Genomic DNA, 19416 nt, shown 5'->3' with positions numbered 1-19416 from the left:
TGGAGCTTGGACCTCCCCATATATATGTATGGAGTGGAGTTGGCAACTGAAAAGAAACTTTGTGTTCCCTTCAAGCTAGGTGAAGGACGGCTTTCACACACACTTATCTCTCAGAACTGAGCATGTGGAGAGACGTTCGTTCATCCAGCACAAAGGGAACGGGTTGCAGGAGAAACCCTTACTCTGGTTTCTCAGTCTGTTTCCTAGTGCCGGTTTGAAGTGCCTGCCGTTTTCACTGTAAAACCGAGTTGGAGCTTGTACCTCCCCATATATATGTATGGAGTGGTGTTGGCAACAGAAAAGGAACTTTGTGTTCCCTTCAAGCTAGGTGAAGGACGGCTTTCACACACACTTATCTCTCAGAACTGAGCATGTGGAGAGACGTTCGTTCATCCAGCACAAAGGGAACGGGTTGCAGGAGAAACCCTTACTCTGGTTTCTCAGTCTGTTTCCTAGTGCCGGTTTGAAGTGCCTGCCGTTTTCACTGTAAAACCGAGTTGGAGCTTGGACCTCCCCATATATATGTATGGAGTGGAGTTGGCAACTGAAAAGAAACTTTGTGTTCCCTTCAAGCTAGGTGAAGGACGGCTTTCACACACACTTATCTCTCAGAACTGAGCATGTGGAGAGACGTTCGTTCATCCAGCACAAAGGGAACGGGTTGCAGGAGAAACCCTTACTCTGGTTTCTCAGTCTGTTTCCTAGTGCCGGTTTGAAGTGCCTGCCGTTTTCACTGTAAAACCGAGTTGGAGCTTGGACCTCCCCATATATATGTATGGATTGGAATTTGCAACTGAAAAGAAACTTTGTGTTCCCTTCAAGCTAGGTGAAGGACGGCTTTCACACCCACTTATCTCTCAGAACTGAGCATGTGGAGAGACGTTCGTTCATCCAGCACAAATGGAACGGGTTGCAGGAGAAACCCTTACTCTGGTTTCTCAGTCTGTTTCCTAGTGCCGGTTTGAAGTGCCTGCCGTTTTCACTGTAAAACCGAGTTGGAGCTTGTTCCTCCGCATATATATGTATGGAGTGGAGTTGGCAACTGAAAAGAAACTTTGTGTTCCCTTCAAGCTAGGTGAAGGACGGCTTTCACACACACTTATCTCTCAGAACTGAGCATGTGGAGAGACGTTCGTTCATCCAGCACAAAGGGAACGGGTTGCAGGAGAAACCCTTATTCTGGTTTCTCATTCTGTTTCCTAGTGCCGGTTTGAAGTGCCTGCCGTTTTCACTGTAAAACCGAGTTGGAGCTTGGACCTCCCCATATATATGTATGGATTGGGATTTGCAACTGAAAAGAAACTTTGTGTTCCCTTCAAGCTAGGTGAAGGACGGCTTTCACACACACTTATCTCTCAGAACTGAGCATGTGGAGAGACTTTCGTTCATCCAGCACAAAGGGAACGGGTTGCAGGAGAAACCCTTACTCTGGTTTCTCAGTCTGTTTCCTAGTGCCGGTTTGATGTGCCTGCCGTTTTCACTGTAAAACCGAGTTGGAGCTTGTTCCTCCCCATATATATGTATGGAGTGGAGTTGGCAACTGAAAAGAAACTTTGTGTTCCCTTCAAGCTAGGTGAAGGACGGCTTTCACACACACTTATCTCTCAGAACTGAGCATGTGGAGAGACGTTCGTTCATCCAGCACAACGGGAACGGTTAGCAGGAGAAACCCTTACTCTGGTTTCTCAGTCTGTTTCCTAGTGCCGGTTTGAAGTGCCTGCCGTTTTCACTGTAAAACCGAGTTGGAGCTTGGACCTCCCCATATATATGTATGGAGTGGAGTTGGCAACTGAAAAGAAACTTTGTGTTCCCTTCAAGCTAGGTGAAGGACGGCTTTCACACACACTTATCTCTCAGAACTGAGCATGTGGAGAGACGTTCGTTCATCCAGCACAAAGGGAACGGGTTGCAGGAGAAACCCTTACTCTGGTTTCTCAGTCTGTTTCCTAGTGCCGGTTTGAAGTGCCTGCCGTTTTCACTGTAAAACCGAGTTGGAGCTTGGACCTCCCCATATATATGTATGGATTGGAATTTGCAACTGAAAAGAAACTTTGTGTTCCCTTCAAGCTAGGTGAAGGACGGCTTTCACACACACTTATCTCTCAGAACTGAGCATGTGGAGAGACGTTCGTTCATCCAGCACAAAGGGAACGGGTTGCAGGAGAAACCCTTACTCTGGTTTCTCAGTCTGTTTCCTAGTGCCGGTTTGAAGTGCCTGCCGTTTTCACTGTAAAACCGAGTTGGAGCTTGTTCCTCCCCATATATATGTATGGAGTGGAGTTGGCAACTGAAAAGAAACTTTGTGTTCCCTTCAAGCTAGGTGAAGGACGGCTTTCACACACACTTATCTCTCAGAACTGAGCATGTGGAGAGACGTTCGTTCATCCAGCACAAAGGGAACGGGTTGCAGGAGAAACCCTTACTCTGGTTTCTCAGTCTGTTTCCTAGTGCCGGTTTGAAGTGCCTGCCGTTTTCACTGTAAAACCGAGTTGGAGCTTGGACCTCCCCATATATATGTATGGAGTGGAGTTGGCAACTGAAAAGAAACTTTGTGTTCCCTTCAAGCTAGGTGAAGGACGGCTTTCACACACACTTATCTCTCAGAACTGAGCATGTGGAGAGACGTTCGTTCATCCAGCACAAAGGGAACGGGTTGCAGGAGAAACCATTACTCTGGTTTCTCAGTCTGTTTCCTAGTGCCGGTTTGAAGTGCCTGCCGTTTTCACTGTAAAACCGAGTTGGAGCTTGTTCCGCCCCATATATATGTATGGAGTGGAGTTGGCAACTGAAAAGAAACTTTGTGTTACCTTCAAGCTAGGTGAAGGACGGCTTTCACACACACTTATCTCTCAGAACTGAGCATGTGGAGAGACGTTCGTTCATCCAGCACAAAGGGAACGGGTTGCAGGAGAAACCCTTACTCTGGTTTCTCAGTCCGTTTCCTAGTGCCGGTTTCAAGTGCCTGCCGTTTTCACTGTATACCCGAGTTGGAGCTTGTTCCGCCCCATATATATGTATGGAGTGGAGTTTGTAAATGAAAAGAAACTTTGTGTTCCCTTCAAGCTAGGTGAAGGACGGCTTTCACACACACTTATCTCTCAGAACTGAGCATGTGGAGAGACGTTCGTTCATCCAGCACAAAGGGAACGGGTTGCAGGAGAAACCCTTACTCTGGTTTCTCAGTCTGTTTCCTAGTGCCGGTTTGAAGTGCCTGCCGTTTTCACTGTAAAACCGAGTTGGAGCTTGGACCTCCCCATATATATGTATGGAGTGGAGTTGGCAACTGAAAAGAAACTTTGTGTTCCCTTCAAGCTAGGTGAAGGACGGCTTTCACACACACTTATCTCTCAGAACTGAGCATGTGGAGAGACGTTCGTTCATCCAGCACAAAGGGAACGGGTTGCAGGAGAAACCCTTACTCTGGTTTCTCAGTCTGTTTCCTAGTGCCGGTTTGAAGTGCCTGCCGTTTTCACTGTAAAACCGAGTTGGAGCTTGGACCTCCCCATATATATGTATGGATTCGAATTTGCAACTGAAAAGAAACTTTGTGTTCCCTTCAAGCTAGGTGAAGGACGGCTTTCACACACACTTATCTCTCAGAACTGAGCATGTGGAGAGACGTTCGTTCATCCAGCACAAATGGAACGGGTTGCAGGAGAAACCCTTACTCTGGTTTCTCAGTCTGTTTCCTAGTGCCGGTTTGAAGTGCCTGCCGTTTTCACTGTAAAACCGAGTTGGAGCTTGTTCCTCCGCATATATATGTATGGAGTGGAGTTGGCAACTGAAAAGAAACTTTGTGTTCCCTTCAAGCTAGGTGAAGGACGGCTTTCACACACACTTATCTCTCAGAACTGAGCATGTGGAGAGACGTTCGTTCATCCAGCACAAAGGGAACGGGTTGCAGGAGAAACCCTTACTCTGGTTTCTCAGTCTGTTTCCTAGTGCCGGTTTGAAGTGCCTGCCGTTTTCACTGTAAAACCGAGTTGGAGCTTGGACCTCCCCATATATATGTATGGAGTGGAGTTGGCAACTGAAAAGAAACTTTGTGTTCCCTTCAAGCTAGGTGAAGGACGGCTTTCACACACACTTATCTCTCAGAACTGAGCATGTGGAGAGACGTTCGTTCATCCAGCACAAAGGGAACGGGTTGCAGGAGAAACCCTTACTCTGGTTTCTCAGTCTGTTTCCTAGTGCCGGTTTGAAGTGCCTGCCGTTTTCACTGTAAAACCGAGTTGGAGCTTGGACCTCCCCATATATATGTATGGAGTGGAGTTGGCAACTGAAAAGAAACTTTGTGTTCCCTTCAAGCTAGGTGAAGGACGGCTTTCACACACACTTATCTCTCAGAACTGAGCATGTGGAGAGACGTTCGTTCATCCAGCACAAATGGAACGGGTTGCAGGAGAAACCCTTACTCTGGTTTCTCAGTCTGTTTCCTAGTGCCGGTTTGAAGTGCCTGCCGTTTTCACTGTAAAACCGAGTTGGAGCTTGGACCTCCCCATATATATGTATGGAGTGGAGTTGGCAACTGAAAAGAAACTTTGTGTTCCCTTCAAGCTAGGTGAAGGACGGCTTTCACACACACTTATCTCTCAGAACTGAGCATGTGGAGAGACGTTCGTTCATCCAGCACAAAGGGAACGGGTTGCAGGAGAAACCCTTACTCTGGTTTCTCAGTCTGTTTCCTAGTGCCGGTTTGAAGTGCCTGCCGTTTTCACTGTAAAACCGAGTTGGAGCTTGGACCTCCCCATATATATGTATGGATTGGAGTTTGCAACTGAAATGAAACTTTGTGTTCCCTTCAAGCTAGGTGAAGGACGGCTTCCACACACAATTATCTCTCAGAACTGAGCATGTGGAGAGACGTTCGTTCACCCAGCACAAAGGGAATGGGTTGCAGGAGAAACCCTTACTCTGGTTTCTCAGTCTGTTTCCTAGTGCCGGTTTGAAGTGCCTGCCGTTTTCACTGTAAACCGAGTTGGAGCTTGTTCCTCCCCATATATATGTATGGAGTGTAGTTTGCAACTGAAAAGAAACTTTGTGTTCCCTTCAAGCTAGGTGAAGGACGGCTTTCACACACACTTATCTCTCAGAACTGAGCATGTGGAGAGACGTTCGTTCATCCAGCACAAATGGAACGGGTTGCAGGAGAAACCCTTACTCTGGTTTCTCAGTCTGTTTCCTAGTGCCGGTTTGAAGTGCCTGCCGTATTCACTGTAAAACCGAGTTGGAGCTTGTTCCTCCCCATATATATGTATGGAGTGGAGTTGGCAACTGAAAAGAAACTTTGTGTTCCCTTCAAGCTAGGTGAAGGACGGCTTTCACACACACTTATCTCTCAGAACTGAGCATGTGGAGAGACGTTCGTTCATCCAGCACAAAGGGAACGGGTTGCAGGAGAAACCCTTACTCTGGTTTCTCAGTCTGTTTCCTAGTGCCGGTTTGAAGTGCCTGCCGTTTTCACTGTAAAACCGAGTTGGAGCTTGGACCTCACCATATATATGTATGGAGTGGAGTTGGCAACTGAAAAGAAACTTTGTGTTCCCTTCAAGCTAGGTGAAGGACGGCTTTCACACACACTTATCTCTCAGAACTGAGCATGTGGAGAGACGTTCGTTCATCCAGCACAAAGGGAACGGGTTGCACGAGAAACCCTTACTCTGGTTTCTCAGTCTGTTTCCTAGTGCCGGTTTGAAGTGCCTGCCGTTTTCACTGTAAAACCGAGTTGGAGCTTGGACCTCCCCATATATATGTATGGAGTGGAGTTGGCAACAGAAAAGGAACTTTGTGTTCCCTTCAAGCTAGGTGAAGGACGGCTTTCACACACACTTATCTCTCAGAACTGAGCATGTGGAGAGACGTTCGTTCATCCAGCACAAAGGGAACGGGTTGCAGGAGAAACCCTTACTCTGGTTTCTCAGTCTGTTTCCTAGTGCCGGTTTGAAGTGCCTGCCGTTTTCACTGTAAAACCGAGTTGGAGCTTGTTCCTCCCCATATATATGTATGGAGTGGAGTTTGCAACTGAAAAGAAACTTTGTGTTCCCTTCAAGCTAGGTGAAGGACGGCTTTCACACACACTTATCTCTCAGAACTGAGCATGTGGAGAGACGTTCGTTCATCCAGCACAAAGGGAACGGGTTGCAGGAGAAACCCTTACTCTGGTTTCTCAGTCCGTTTCCTAGTGCCGGTTTGAAGTGCCTGCCGTTTTCACTGTAAACCCGAGTTGGAGCTTGTTCCGCCCCATATATATGTATGGAGTGGAGTTTGTAAATGAAAAGAAACTTTTTGTTCCCTTCAAGCTAGGTGAAGGACGGCTTTCACACACACTTATCTCTCAGAACTGAGCATGTGGAGAGACGTTCGTTCATCCAGCACAAAGGGAACGGGTTGCAGGAGAAACCCTTACTCTGGTTTCTCAGTCTGTTTCCTAGTGCCGGTTTGAAGTGCCTGCCGTTTTCACTGTAAAACCGAGTTGGAGCTTGTACCTCCCCATATATATGTATGGAGTGGAGTTGGCAACTGAAAAGAAACTTTGTGTTCCCTTCAAGCTAGGTGAAGGACGGCTTTCACACACACTTATCTCTCAGAACTGAGCATGTGGAGAGACGTTCGTTCATCCAGCACAAAGGGAACGGGTTGCAGGAGAAACCCTTACTCTGGTTTCTCAGTCTGTTTCCTAGTGCCGGTTTGAAGTGCCTGCCGTTTTCACTGTAAAACCGAGTTGGAGCTTGGACCTCCCCATATATATGTATGGATTGGAATTTGCAACTGAAAAGAAACTTTGTGTTCCCTTCAAGCTAGGTGAAGGACGGCTTTCACACCCACTTATCTCTCAGAACTGAGCATGTGGAGAGACGTTCGTTCATCCAGCACAAATGGAACGGGTTGCAGGAGAAACCCTTACTCTGGTTTCTCAGTCTGTTTCCTAGTGCCGGTTTGAAGTGCCTGCCGTTTTCACTGTAAAACCGAGTTGGAGCTTGTTCCTCCGCATATATATGTATGGAGTGGAGTTGGCAACTGAAAAGAAACTTTGTGTTCCCTTCAAGCTAGGTGAAGGACGGCTTTCACACACACTTATCTCTCAGAACTGAGCATGTGGAGAGACGTTCGTTCATCCAGCACAAAGGGAACGGGTTGCAGGAGAAACCCTTACTCTGGTTTCTCATTCTGTTTCCTAGTGCCGGTTTGAAGTGCCTGCCGTTTTCACTGTAAAACCGAGTTGGAGCTTGGACCTCCCCATATATATGTATGGATTGGGATTTGCAACTGAAAAGAAACTTTGTGTTCCCTTCAAGCTAGGTGAAGGACGGCTTTCACACACACTTATCTCTCAGAACTGAGCATGTGGAGAGACTTTCGTTCATCCAGCACAAAGGGAACGGGTTGCAGGAGAAACCCTTACTCTGGTTTCTCAGTCTGTTTCCTAGTGCCGGTTTGATGTGCCTGCCGTTTTCACTGTAAAACCGAGTTGGAGCTTGTTCCTCCCCATATATATGTATGGAGTGGAGTTGGCAACTGAAAAGAAACTTTGTGTTCCCTTCAAGCTAGGTGAAGGACGGCTTTCACACACACTTATCTCTCAGAACTGAGCATGTGGAGAGACGTTCGTTCATCCAGCACAACGGGAACGGGTAGCAGGAGAAACCCTTACTCTGGTTTCTCAGTCTGTTTCCTAGTGCCGGTTTGAAGTGCCTGCCGTTTTCACTGTAAAACCGAGTTGGAGCTTGGACCTCCCCATATATATGTATGGAGTGGAGTTGGCAACTGAAAAGAAACTTTGTGTTCCCTTCAAGCTAGGTGAAGGACGGCTTTCACACACACTTATCTCTCAGAACTGAGCATGTGGAGAGACGTTCGTTCATCCAGCACAAAGGGAACGGGTTGCAGGAGAAACCCTTACTCTGGTTTCTCAGTCTGTTTCCTAGTGCCGGTTTGAAGTGCCTGCCGTTTTCACTGTAAAACCGAGTTGGAGCTTGGACCTCCCCATATATATGTATGGATTGGAATTTGCAACTGAAAAGAAACTTTGTGTTCCCTTCAAGCTAGGTGAAGGACGGCTTTCACACACACTTATCTCTCAGAACTGAGCATGTGGAGAGACGTTCGTTCATCCAGCACAAAGGGAACGGGTTGCAGGAGAAACCCTTACTCTGGTTTCTCAGTCTGTTTCCTAGTGCCGGTTTGAAGTGCCTGCCGTTTTCACTGTAAAACCGAGTTGGAGCTTGGACCTCCCCATATATATGTATGGAGTGGAGTTGGCAACTGAAAAGAAACTTTGTGTTCCCTTCAAGCTAGGTGAAGGACGGCTTTCACACACACTTATCTCTCAGAACTGAGCATGTGGAGAGACGTTCGTTCATCCAGCACAAAGGGAACGGGTTGCAGGAGAAACCCTTACTCTGATTTCTCAGTCTGTTTCCTAGTGCCGGTTTGAAGTGCCTGCCGTTTTCACTGTAAAACCGAGTTGGAGCTTGGACCTCCCCATATATATGTATGGAGTGGAGTTGGCAACTGAAAAGAAACTTTGTGTTCCCTTCAAGCTAGGTGAAGGACGGCTTTCACACACACTTATCTCTCAGAACTGAGCATGTGGAGAGACGTTCGTTCATCCAGCACAAAGGGAACGGGTTGCAGGAGAAACCATTACTCTGGTTTCTCAGTCTGTTTCCTAGTGCCGGTTTGAAGTGCCTGCCGTTTTCACTGTAAAACCGAGTTGGAGCTTGTTCCGCCCCATATATATGTATGGAGTGGAGTTGGCAACTGAAAAGAAACTTTGTGTTACCTTCAAGCTAGGTGAAGGACGGCTTTCACACACACTTATCTCTCAGAACTGAGCATGTGGAGAGACGTTCGTTCATCCAGCACAAAGGGAACGGGTTGCAGGAGAAACCCTTACTCTGGTTTCTCAGTCCGTTTCCTAGTGCCGGTTTCAAGTGCCTGCCGTTTTCACTGTAAACCCGAGTTGGAGCTTGTTCCGCCCCATATATATGTATGGAGTGGAGTTTGTAAATGAAAAGAAACTTTGTGTTCCCTTCAAGCTAGGTGAAGGACGGCTTTCACACACACTTATCTCTCAGAACTGAGCATGTGGAGAGACGTTCGTTCATCCAGCACAAAGGGAACGGGTTGCAGGAGAAACCCTTACTCTGGTTTCTCAGTCTGTTTCCTAGTGCCGGTTTGAAGTGCCTGCCGTTTTCACTGTAAAACCGAGTTGGAGCTTGGACCTCCCCATATATATGTATGGAGTGGAGTTGGCAACTGAAAAGAAACTTTGTGTTCCCTTCAAGCTAGGTGAAGGACGGCTTTCACACACACTTATCTCTCAGAACTGAGCATGTGGAGAGACGTTCGTTCATCCAGCACAAAGGGAACGGGTTGCAGGAGAAACCCTTACTCTGGTTTCTCAGTCTGTTTCCTAGTGCCGGTTTGAAGTGCCTGCCGTTTTCACTGTAAAACCGAGTTGGAGCTTGGACCTCCCCATATATATGTATGGATTCGAATTTGCAACTGAAAAGAAACTTTGTGTTCCCTTCAAGCTAGGTGAAGGACGGCTTTCACACACACTTATCTCTCAGAACTGAGCATGTGGAGAGACGTTCGTTCATCCAGCACAAATGGAACGGGTTGCAGGAGAAACCCTTACTCTGGTTTCTCAGTCTGTTTCCTAGTGCCGGTTTGAAGTGCCTGCCGTTTTCACTGTAAAACCGAGTTGGAGCTTGTTCCTCCGCATATATATGTATGGAGTGGAGTTGGCAACTGAAAAGAAACTTTGTGTTCCCTTCAAGCTAGGTGAAGGACGGCTTTCACACACACTTATCTCTCAGAACTGAGCATGTGGAGAGACGTTCGTTCATCCAGCACAAAGGGAACGGGTTGCAGGAGAAACCCTTACTCTGGTTTCTCAGTCTGTTTCCTAGTGCCGGTTTGAAGTGCCTGCCGTTTTCACTGTAAAACCGAGTTGGAGCTTGGACCTCCCCATATATATGTATGGAGTGGAGTTGGCAACTGAAAAGAAACTTTGTGTTCCCTTCAAGCTAGGTGAAGGACGGCTTTCACACACACTTATCTCTCAGAACTGAGCATGTGGAGAGACGTTCGTTCATCCAGCACAAAGGGAACGGGTTGCAGGAGAAACCCTTACTCTGGTTTCTCAGTCTGTTTCCTAGTGCCGGTTTGAAGTGCCTGCCGTTTTCACTGTAAAACCGAGTTGGAGCTTGGACCTCCCCATATATATGTATGGAGTGGAGTTGGCAACTGAAAAGAAACTTTGTGTTCCCTTCAAGCTAGGTGAAGGACGGCTTTCACACACACTTATCTCTCAGAACTGAGCATGTGGAGAGACGTTCGTTCATCCAGCACAAATGGAACGGGTTGCAGGAGAAACCCTTACTCTGGTTTCTCAGTCTGTTTCCTAGTGCCGGTTTGAAGTGCCTGCCGTTTTCACTGTAAAACCGAGTTGGAGCTTGGACCTCCCCATATATATGTATGGAGTGGAGTTGGCAACTGAAAAGAAACTTTGTGTTCCCTTCAAGCTAGGTGAAGGACGGCTTTCACACACACTTATCTCTCAGAACTGAGCATGTGGAGAGACGTTCGTTCATCCAGCACAAAGGGAACGGGTTGCAGGAGAAACCCTTACTCTGGTTTCTCATTCTGTTTCCTAGTGCCGGTTTGAAGTGCCTGCCGTTTTCACTGTAAAACCGAGTTGGAGCTTGGACCTCCCCATATATATGTATGGATTGGGATTTGCAACTGAAAAGAAACTTTGTGTTCCCTTCAAGCTAGGTGAAGGACGGCTTTCACACACACTTATCTCTCAGAACTGAGCATGTGGAGAGACTTTCGTTCATCCAGCACAAAGGGAACGGGTTGCAGGAGAAACCCTTACTCTGGTTTCTCAGTCTGTTTCCTAGTGCCTGTTTGAAGTGCCTGCCGTTTTCACTGTAAAACCGAGTTGGAGCTTGTTCCTCCCCATATATATGTATGGAGTGGAGTTGGCAACTGAAAAGAAACTTTGTGTTCCCTTCAAGCTAGGTGAAGGACGGCTTTCACACACACTTATCTCTCAGAGCTGAGCATGTGGAGAGACGTTCGTTCATCCAGCACAACGGGAACGGGTTGCAGGAGAAACCCTTACTCTGGTTTCTCAGTCTGTTTCCTAGTGCTGGTTTGAAGTGCCTGCCGTTTTCACTGTAAAACCGAGTTGGAGCTTGGACCTCCCCATATATATGTATGGAGTGGAGTTGGCAACTGAAAAGAAACTTTGTGTTCCCTTCAAGCTAGGTGAAGGACGGCTTTCACACACACTTATCTCTCAGAACTGAGCATGTGGAGAGACGTTCGTTCATCCAGCACAAAGGGAACGGGTTGCAGGAGAAACCCTTACTCTGGTTTCTCAGTCTGTTTCCTAGTGCCGGTTTGAAGTGCCTGCCGTTTTCACTGTAAAACCGAGTTGGAGCTTGGACCTCCCCATATATATGTATGGATTGGAATTTGCAACTGAAAAGAAACTTTGTGTTCCCTTCAAGCTAGGTGAAGGACGGCTTTCACACACACTTATCTCTCAGAACTGAGCATGTGGAGAGACGTTCGTTCATCCAGCACAAAGGGAACGGGTTGCAGGAGAAACCCTTACTCTGGTTTCTCAGTCTGTTTCCTAGTGCCGGATTGAAGTGCCTGCCGTTTTCACTGTAAAACCGAGTTGGAGCTTGTTCCTCCCCATATATATGTATGGAGTGGAGTTGGCAACTGAAAAGAAACTTTGTGTTCCCTTCAAGCTAGGTGAAGGACGGCTTTCACACACACTTATCTCTCAGAACTGAGCATGTGGAGAGACGTTCGTTCATCCAGCACAAAGGGAACGGGTTGCAGGAGAAACCCTTACTCTGGTTTCTCAGTCTGTTTCCTAGTGCCGGTTTGAAGTGCCTGCCGTTTTCACTGTAAAACCGAGTTGGAGCTTGGACCTCCCCATATATATGTATGGAGTGGAGTTGGCAACTGAAAAGAAACTTTGTGTTCCCTTCAAGCTAGGTGAAGGACGGCTTTCACACACACTTATCTCTCAGAACTGAGCATGTGGAGAGACGTTCGTTCATCCAGCACAAAGGGAACGGGTTGCAGGAGAAACCCTTACTCTGGTTTCTCAGTCTGTTTCCTAGTGCCGGTTTGAAGTGCCTGCCGTTTTCACTGTAAACCCGAGTTGGAGCTTGTTCCGCCCCATATATATGTATGGAGTGGAGTTGGCAACTGAAAAGAAACTTTGTGTTACCTTCAAGCTAGGTGAAGGACGGCTTTCACACACACTTATCTCTCAGAACTGAGCATGTGGAGAGACGTTCGTTCATCCAGCACAAAGGGAACGGGTTGCAGGAGAAACCCTTACTCTGGTTTCTCAGTCTGTTTCCTAGTGCCGGTTTGAAGTGCCTGCCGTTTTCACTGTAAAACCGAGTTGGAGCTTGGACCTCCCCATATATATGTATGGAGTGGAGTTGGCAACTGAAAAGAAACTTTGTGTTCCCTTCAAGCTAGGTGAAGGACGGCTTTCACACACACTTATCTCTCAGAACTGAGCATGTGGAGAGACGTTCGTTCATCCAGCACAAAGGGAACGGGTTGCAGGAGAAACCCTTACTCTGGTTTCTCAGTCTGTTTCCTAGTGCCGGTTTGAAGTGCCTGCCGTTTTCACTGTAAAACCGAGTTGGAGCTTGGACCTCCCCATATATATGTATGGATTGGAGTTTGCAACTGAAATGAAACTTTGTGTTCCTTTCAAGCAAGGTGAAGGACGGCTTCCACACACACTTATCTCTCAGAACTGAGCATGTGGAGAGACGTTCGTTCACCCAGCACAAAGGGAATGGGTTGCAGGAGAAACCCTTACTCTGGTTTCTCAGTCTGTTTCCTAGTGCCGGTTTGAAGTGCCTGCCGTTTTCACTGTAAAACCGAGTTGGAGCTTGTTCCTCCCCATATATATGTATGGAGTGGAGTTTGCAACTGAAAAGAAACTTTGTTTTCCCTTCAAGCTAGGTGAAGGACGGCTTTCACACACACTTATCTCTCAGAACTGAGCATGTGGAGAGACGTTCGTTCATCCAGCACAAAGGGAACGGGTTGCAGGAGAAACCCTTTCTCTGGTTTCTCAGTCCGTTTCCTAGTGCCGGTTTGAAGTGCCTGCCGTTTTCACTGTAAAACCGAGTTGGAGCTTGTTCCGCCCCATATATATGTATGGAGTGGAGTTTGCAATTGAAAAGAAACTTTGTGTTCCCTTCAAGCTAGGTGAAGGACGGCTTTCACACACACTTATCTCTCAGAACTGAGCATGTGGAGAGACGTTCGTTCATCCAGCACAAAGGGAACGGGTTGCAGGAGAAACCCTTACTCTGGTTTCTCAGTCTGTTTCCTAGTGCCGGTTTGAAGTGCCTGCCGTTTTCACTGTAAAACCGAGTTGGAGCTTGGACCTCCCCATATATATGTATGGAGTGGAGTTGGCAACTGAAAAGAAACTTTGTGTTCCCTTCAAGCTAGGTGAAGGACGGCTTTCACACACACTTATCTCTCAGAACTGAGCATGTGGAGAGACGTTCGTTCATCCAGCACAAAGGGAACGGGTTGCAGGAGAAACCCTTACTCTGGTTTCTCAGTCTGTTTCCTAGTGCCGGTTTGAAGTGCCTGCCGTTTTCACTGTAAAACCGAGTTGGAGCTTGGACCTCCCCATATATATGTATGGAGTGGAGTTGGCAACTGAAAAGAAACTTTGTGTTCACTTCAAGCTAGGTGAAGGACGGCTTTCACACACACTTATCTCTCAGAACTGAGCATGTGGAGAGACGTTCGTTCATCCAGCACAAAGGGAACGGGTTGCAGGAGAAACCCTTACTCTGGTTTCTCAGTCTGTTTCCTAGTGCCGGTTTGAAGTGCCTGCCGTTTTCACTGTAAAACCGAGTTGGAGCTTGGACCTCCCCATATATATGTATGGAGTGGATTTGGCAACTGAAAAGAATCTTTGTGTTCCCTTCAAGCTAGGTGAAGGACGGCTTTCACACACACTTATCTCTCAGTACTGAGCATGTGGAGAGACGTTCGTTCATCCAGCACAAGGGGAACGGGTTGCAGGAGAAACCCTTACTCTGGTTTCTCAGTCTGTTTCCTAGTGCCGGTTTGAAGTGCCTGCCGTTTTCACTGTAAAACCGAGTTGGAGCTTGTACCTCCCCTTATATATGTATCGAGTGGAGTTTGCAACTGAAAAGAAACTTTGTGTTCCCTTCAAGCTAGGTGAAGGACGGCTTTCACACACACTTATCTCTCAGAACTGAGCATGTGGAGAGATGTTCGTTCATCCAGCACAAAGGGAATTGGTTGCAGGAGAAACCCTTACTCTGTTTTCTCAGTCTGTTTCCTAGTGCCGGTTTGAAGTGCCTGCCGTTTTCACTGTAAAACCGAGTTGGAGCTTGTTCCTCCCCATATATATGTATGGAGTGGAGTTGGCAACTGAAAAGAAACTTTGTGTTCCCTTCAAGCTAGGTGAAGGACGGCTTTCACACACACTTATCTCTCAGAACTGAGCATGTGGAGAGACGTTCGTTCATCCAGCACAAAGGGAACGGGTTGCAGGAGAACCCTTACTCTGGTTTCTCAGTCCGTTTCCTAGTGCCGGTTTGAAGTGCCTGCCGTTTTCACTGTAAAACCGAGTTGGAGCTTGTTCCGCCCCATATATATGTATGGAGTGGAGTTTGCAACTGAAAAGAAACTTTGTGTTCCCTTCAAGCTAGGTGAAGGACGGCTTTCACACACACTTATCTCTCAGAACTGAGCATGTGGAGAGACGTTCGTTCATCCAGCACAAAGGGAACGGGTTGCAGGAGAAACCCTTACTCTGGTTTCTCAGTCTGTTTCCTAGTGCCGGTTTGAAGTGCCTGCCGTTTTCACTGTAAAACCGAGTTGGAGCTTGTACCTCCCCTTATATATGTATCGAGTGGAGTTTGCAACTGAAAAGAAACTTTGTGTTCCCTTCAAGCTAGGTGAAGGACGGCTTTCACACACACTTATCTCTCAGAACTGAGCATGTGGAGAGACGTTCGTTCATCCAGCACAAAGGGAATGGGTTGCAGGAGAAACCCTTACTCTGTTTTCTCAGTCTGTTTCCTAGTGCCGGTTTGAAGTGCCTGCCGTTTTAACTGTGAAACCGAGTTGGAACTTGTTCCTCCCCATATATATGTATGGAGTGGAGTTGGCAACTGAAAAGAAACTTTGTGTTCCCTTCAAGCTAGGTGAAGGACGGCTTTCACACACACTTATCTCTCAGAACTGAGCATGTGGAGAGACGTTCGTTCATCCAGCACAAAGGGAACGGGTTGCAGGAGAACCCTTACTCTGGTTTCTCAGTCTGTTTCCTAGTGCCGGTTTTAAGTGCCTGCCGTTTTCTCTGTAAAACCGAGTTGGAGCTTAGACCTCCCCATATATATGTATGGAGTGGAGTTGGCAACTTAAAAGAAACTTTGTGTTCCCTTCAAGCTAGGTGAAGGACGGCTTTCACACACACTTAGCTCTCAGAACTGAGCATGTGGAGAGACGTTCGTTCATCCAGCACAAAGGGAACGGGTTGCAGGAGAAACCCTTACTCTGGTTTCTCAGTCTGTTTCCTAGTGCCGGTTTGAAGTGCCTGCCGTTTTCACTGTAAAACCGAGTTGGAGCTTATACCTCCCCATATATATGTATGGAGTGGAGTTGGCAACTGAAAAGAAACTTTGTGTTCCCTTCAAGCTAGGTGAAGGACGGCTTTCACACACACTTATCTCTCAGAACTGAGCATGTGGAGAGACGTTCGTTCATCCAGCAAAAAGGGAACGGGTTGCAGGAGAAACCCTTACTCTGGTTTCTCAGTCTGTTTCCTAGTGCCGGTTTGAAGTACCTGCCGTTTTCACTGTAAAACCGAGTTGGAGCTTGGACCTCCCCATATATATGTATGGATTGGAGTTTGCAACTGAAAAGAAACTTTGTGTTCCCTTCAAGCTAGGTGAAGGACGGCTTTCACACACACTTATCTCTCAGAACTGAGCATGTGGAGAGACGTTCGTTCATCCAGCACAAAGGGAACGGGTTGCAGGAGAAACCCTTACTCTGGATTCTCAGTCCGTTTCCTAGTGCCGGTTTGAAGTGCCTGCCGTTTTCACTGTAAACCCGAGTTGGAGCTTGTTCCGCCCCATATATATGTATGGAGTGGAGTTTGTAAATGAAAACAAACTTTGTGTTCCCTTCAAGCTAGGTGAAGGACGGCTTTCACACACACTTATCTCTCAGAACTGAGCATGTGGAGAGACGTTCGTTCATCCAGCACAAAGGGAATTGGTTGCAGGAGAAACCCTTACTCTGTTTTCTCAGTCTGTTTCCTAGTGCCGGTTTGAAGTGCCTGCCGTTTTCACTGTAAAACCGAGTTGCAGCTTGTTCCTCCCCATATATATGTATGGAGTGGAGTTGGCAACTGAAAAGAAACTTTGTGTTCCCTTCAAGCTAGGTGAAGGACGGCTTTCACACACACTTATCTCTCAGAACTGAGCATGTGGAGAGACGTTCGTTCATCCAGCACAAAGGGAACGGGTTGCAGGAGAACCCTTACTCTGGTTTCTCAGTCCGTTTCCTAGTGCCGGTTTGAAGTGCCTGCCGTTTTCACTGTAAAACCGAGTTGGAGCTTGTTCCGCCCCATATATATGTATGGAGTGGAGTTTGCAACTGAAAAGAAACTTTGTGTTCCCTTCAAGCTAGGTGAAGGACCGCTTTCACACACACTTATCTCTCAGAACTGAGCATGTGGAGAGACGTTCGTTCATCCAGCACAAAGGGAACGGGTTGCAGGAGAAACCCTTACTCTGGTTTCTCAGTCTGTTTCCTAGTGCCGGTTTGAAGTGCCTGCCGTTTTCACTGTAAAACCGAGTTGGAGCTTGGACCTCCCCATATATATTTATGGAGTGGAGTTGGCAACTGAAAAGAAACTTTGTGTTCCCTTCAAGCTAGGTGAAGGACGGCTTTCACACACACTTATCTCTCAGAACTGAGCATGTGGAGAGACGTTCGTTCATCCAGCACAAAGGGAACGGGTTGCAGGAGAAACCCTTACTCTGGTTTCTCAGTCTGTTTCCTAGTGCCGGTTTGAAGTGCCTGCCGTTTTCACTGTAAAACCGAGTTGGAGCTTGTACCTCCCCTTATATATGTATCGAGTGGAGTTTGCAACTGAAAAGAAACTTTGTGTTCCCTTCAAGCTAGGTGAAGGACGGCTTTCACACACACTTATCTCTCAGAACTGAGCATGTGGAGAGACGTTCGTTCATCCAGCACAAAGGGAATGGGTTGCAGGAGAAACCCTTACTCTGTTTTCTCAGTCTGTTTCCTAGTGCCGGTTTGAAGTGCCTGCCGTTTTAACTGTGAAACCGAGTTGGAACTTGTTCCTCCCCATATATATGTATGGAGTGGAGTTGGCAACTGAAAAGAAACTTTGTGTTCCCTTCAAGCTAGGTGAAGGACGGCTTTCACACACACTTATCTCTCAGAACTGAGCATGTGGAGAGACGTTCGTTCATCCAGCACAAAGGGAACGGGTTGCAGGAGAACCCTTACTCTGGTTTCTCAGTCTGTTTCCTAGTGCCGGTTTGAAGTGCCTGCCGTTTTCTCTGTAAAACCGAGTTGGAGCTTAGACCTCCCCATATATATGTATGGAGTGGAGTTGGCAACTTAAAAGAAACTTTGTGTTCCCTTCAAGCTAGGTGAAGGACGGCTTTCACACACACTTAGCTCTCAGAACTGAGCATGTGGAGAGACGTTCGTTCATCCAGCACAAAGGGAACGGGTTGCAGGAGAAACCCTTACTCTGGTTTCTCAGTCTGTTTCCTAGTGCCGGTTTGAAGTGCCTGCCGTTTTCACTGTAAAACCGAGTTGGAGCTTATACCTCCCCATATATATGTATGGAGTGGAGTTGGCAACTGAAAAGAAACTTTGTGTTCCCTTCAAGCTAGGTGAAGGACGGCTTTCACACACACTTATCTCTCAGAACTGAGCATGTGGAGAGACGTTCGTTCATCCAGCAAAAAGGGAACGGGTTGCAGGAGAAACCCTTACTCTGGTTTCTCAGTCTGTTTCCTAGTGCCGGTTTGAAGTACCTGCCGTTTTCACTGTAAAACCGAGTTGGAGCTTGGACCTCCCCATATATATGTATGGATTGGAGTTTGCAACTGAAAAGAAACTTTGTGTTCCCTTCAAGCTAGGTGAAGGACGGCTTTCACACACACTTATCTCTCAGAACTGAGCATGTGGAGAGACGTTCGTTCATCCAGCACAAAGGGAACGGGTTGCAGGAGAAACCCTTACTCTGGATTCTCAGTCCGTTTCCTAGTGCCGGTTTGAAGTGCCTGCCGTTTTCACTGTAAACCCGAGTTGGAGCTTGTTCCGCCCCATATATATGTATGGAGTGGAGTTTGTAAATGAAAACAAACTTTGTGTTCCCTTCAAGCTAGGTGAAGGACGGCTTTCACACACACTTATCTCTCAGAACTGAGCATGTGGAGAGACGTTCGTTCATCCAGCACAAAGGGAATTGGTTGCAGGAGAAACCCTTACTCTGTTTTCTCAGTCTGTTTCCTAGTGCCGGTTTGAAGTGCCTGCCGTTTTCACTGTAAAACCGAGTTGGAGCTTGTTCCTCCCCATATATATGTATGGAGTGGAGTTGGCAACTGAAAAGAAACTTTGTGTTCCCTTCAAGCTAGGTGAAGGACGGCTTTCACACACACTTATCTCTCAGAACTGAGCATGTGGAGAGACGTTCGTTCATCCAGCACAAAGGGAACGGGTTGCAGGAGAACCCTTACTCTGGTTTCTCAGTCCGTTTCCTAGTGCCGGTTTGAAGTGCCTGCCGTTTTCACTGTAAAACCGAGTTGGAGCTTGTTCCGCCCCATATATATGTGTGGAGTGGAGTTTGCAACTGAAAAGAAACTTTGTGTTCCCTTCAAGCTAGGTGAAGGACGGCTTTCACACACACTTATCTCTCAGAACTGAGCATGTGGAGAGACGTTCGTTCATCCAGCACAAAGGGAACGGGTTGCAGGAGAAACCCTTACTCTGGTTTCTCAGTCTGTTTCCTAGTGCCGGTTTGAAGTGCCTGCCGTTTTCACTGTAAAACCGAGTTGGAGCTTGGACCTCCCCATATATATTTATGGAGTGGAGTTGGCAACTGAAAAGAAACTTTGTGTTCCCTTCAAGCTAGGTGAAGGACGGCTTTCACACACACTTATCTCTCAGAACTGAGCATGTGGAGAGACGTTCGTTCATCCAGCACAAAGGGAACGGGTTGCAGGAGAAACCCTTACTCTGGTTTCTCAGTCTGTTTCCTAGTGCCGGTTTGAAGTGCCTGCCGTTTTCACTGTAAAACCGAGT

Source organism: Vicugna pacos, chromosome 22 (assembly GCF_048564905.1).
Source record: "Vicugna pacos chromosome 22, VicPac4, whole genome shotgun sequence".
In the NCBI taxonomy this organism is placed as follows: Eukaryota; Metazoa; Chordata; class Mammalia; order Artiodactyla; family Camelidae; genus Vicugna; species Vicugna pacos.
Note: the sequence above shows the minus strand (reverse complement) of the source record.